General features: G+C 38.9%; 1 pseudogene; it reads left to right on the top strand.

Annotated features, from left to right (window-relative positions):
- The first annotated feature begins 692 nt into the window (after positions 1-692).
- Positions 693-3,067, top strand: LOC121883636 (annotated as a pseudogene).
- The last annotated feature ends 226 nt before the right edge of the window (positions 3,068-3,293 follow it).

Here is a 3,293-nt window from a genome sequence, read left to right as displayed (position 1 = left end):
CTGTAACTACGCGCAACCATAATGCCAATTAAAAGGCGCATTTATTAAGGTAACCTTGATTGATTACTTTGTATGATTCATTTTATCATTTTAATTTACACAGGAGTCAACATTTTAGTTTGCTCTTAATCTTTTAATTTTATCCTTACTTATATCACACCTGGTAAAGTCAGTTTAGATATGAGCCGCTGAAAATATGATTACATTTCTGAGATATCATTGCCGACAATGGTTTACAGCTCCATGGGATGAATTGACCATATGGACACTATAAGGATCATGCGTAATGGTCACACTTAATGACAACTGTTCTGCTGTTGGAGAACTTCGCCGGTGCAACACAATCAGTGAAAGGGCGCATTTTATTTCCTGTTTCTTTCATTGACAGTTTCACTTTACATTCAGACAAACTAATGTGGCTGCTACAACTGCTGATTTCATCTGTGAGACCAACATTTATCTTCCAAAAGGAATTATACCATCTCTCTATATAAAGCAAGGAATCTCTGTCTGTCTGTATGCATATATGTGGGATTGTCCTTCGCATATCTCAAGAACTGACAACCCAGAGTTGAGACCAGGAGGCAGAGCTACAGTACTACATGCTTCTCTGCGCTTCCATTAGAGCAGTAACCCACCCAAAACCACATAGAGACTGTGTCTGTCCCCTACCACTTAAATCAATTAAATCCAAAGTAAACAGAAGAGGATTCATTCATAAAAAATTAATAAAAATTAAAACCACTACTGCAATAGTACAACAAAATAAGAGAATTAAATGTGGACTCTTGAACATTAGATCTCTGTCATCTAAAGCCGTATTAGTAAACGATTTAATCTCAGATCATCATACTGACTTATTTTGTCTTAGTGAAACCTGGCTGTGTCATGAAGAACATATTAGCCTAAATATATCCCCTCCCCCCAGTCATATTAATACTCACATTCCTCGAGACACTGGCTGAGGAGGTGGAGTTGCAGCCATTTTGAATTCAAGCCTAATCATCAACCCTAGACCTAAATTTAATCATAATTCATTTGAAATTGTTCTTAGTCTCTCTCACCCAACCTGGAAAACTTTACAGCCACTTCTATTTGTTATAGTGTACCGTCCTCCTGGTCCGTACTTTGAATTCTTATTTGAATTCTCAGAGTTTTTATCAAACTTAGTCCTTAGTGCAGATAAATTAATTATAGTAGGTGATTTTAATATTCATGTGGACGTCGATAATGATAGTCTCATCACGGCCTTTATCTCATTGTTAGACTCAATTGGCTTCTCTTACTGTGTAAATAATCCCACTCACCCTTGACCTTGTTCTGATTTATGGGATTGAAATTGAACATTTAATAATTTTTCCACAAAATCCTATTTTATCAGACCATTACCTAATAACTTTTGAATTCCTATTACTGGCTTACACATCATTAGACAAAAATGTCTTCACTAGATGTCTATCTGATAGTGCTGTAGCTACATTTAAGGAAGCAATTCCATCAGTACTGAATTCAATGCCATGTCTCAATACTACAGAGGACTCTTATGTTAACTTTAGTCCCTCCCAGATTGATAATCTTGTTGATAGTGCTGCAGGCTCATTGCGAATAACACTCGACTCCATCGCCCCTTTAAAAAGGAAGATAATAAAACATAAGAGGTTAGCTCCATGGTATAACTCCGAAACCCGCAAATTAAAGCAAACATTGTGAAAATTCGAAAGGATCTGGCGTTCCACCAAACTGGAAGAATATAGCTTAGTCTGGCAGGATAGTCTTAAAACATATAGGAAGGCCCTCTGTAATGCCAGAGCTACCTATTACTCAGCATTAATAGAAGAGAATAAAAACAGCCCTAGGTTCCTTTTCAGCACTTTGGCCAGGCTGACAAAGAGTCATAACGCTATTGATCCATGTATTCCTATAGCTCTCAGTAGTAACGATTTTATGAGCTTCTTTGATGATAACATTCTAACTATTAGAGACAAAATTCATCACCTCCTGCTCTCAATAGGCACCAATTTCTCCCCAAACACAGGCACCTTAGAAACAGCTGTAAATCCTGACAAATATTTGGACTGTTTTTCTCCAGTTGACTTTTCTGAACTAACTTCAATGATTTCAGATATACCATCAATCTGTCTCTTAGACCCCATCCCAACTAGGTTATTTAAGGAAGCCTTACCCTTAGTTAGCTCTTCTTTACTAGATATGATCAATCTGTCTTTAGTAACAGGCTATGTGCAACAGTCTTTTAAAGTAGCTGTAATTAAACCTCTTCTTAAGAAGCCTACTCTTGACTCAGGTATTTTAGCTAATTATAGACCTATGCAATTTTCTACTACTAAACTCAGATAAAACTGAAATTATCGTGCTTGGCCCTAAACACCTTAGAAACACATTATCTAATGATATAACTACTCTGGATGGCATTACCCAGGCCTCCAGCTCCACCATAAGGAATCTGGGAGTTATCTTTGATCAGGATATGTTTTTTAACTCCCTCATAAATCAAATTTCAAGGACTGCCTTTTTTCATTTACATGATATCGCAAAAATCAGGCATATCCTGTCCCAGAAAGATGCAGAAAAACTAGTCCACGCATTTGTTACTTCTAGGCTGGACTATTGCAACTCGTTATTATCAGGCTGCCCTACCACGTCTCTAAAGACTCTCCAGCTGGTCCAGAATGCAGCTGCATGTGTACTGACTAAAACTAGAGAAAGAGATTACATTTCTCCCATTTTAGCTTTGCTACATTGGCGTCCTGTAAAATCTAGAATAGAATTTAAAATCCTTCTCCTAACTTACAAAGCCCTTAATGGTCAGGCACCATCATGTCTTGAAGAGCTCATAGTACCGTATTATCCCACTAGAACACTGCGCTCCCAGGATGCAGGCTTACTGGTGGTTCCTACAGTCTTTAAAAGTAGAATGGAAGGCAGAGCCTTCAGCTATCAGGCTCCTCTCCTGTGGAACCATCTTCCAGATTCAGTCTAGGGGGCAGACACCCTCTCTACGTTTAAGAGTAGGCTTAAAACTTTCCTTTTTGATAAAGCTTATAGTTAGGGCCGGCCAGGCTCGCCTTGGACTAGCCCTTAGTTATGCTGCTATAGGCCTAGACTGCTGGGGGACTTCCCATGATGCACTGAGCTCCTCTCTCCTCCTCCTCCTCTCCATCTCTATGCATTCATGTACCATTAATGCATGTTGTTAACTTGGCTTCTTCCCCAGAGTTTTTTGTGCCTTCTCATCTTGTAGGAAACCCTGGGTTGCAGGCCAAGCCTTTGTAGTC

This window comes from Thunnus maccoyii, chromosome 18 (genome assembly GCF_910596095.1).
Source record: "Thunnus maccoyii chromosome 18, fThuMac1.1, whole genome shotgun sequence".
NCBI classification, from domain to species: domain Eukaryota; kingdom Metazoa; phylum Chordata; class Actinopteri; order Scombriformes; family Scombridae; genus Thunnus; species Thunnus maccoyii.
The sequence above is the reverse complement of the archived record's forward strand: the minus strand, read 5'-3'. Positions and strand labels throughout refer to the sequence as shown.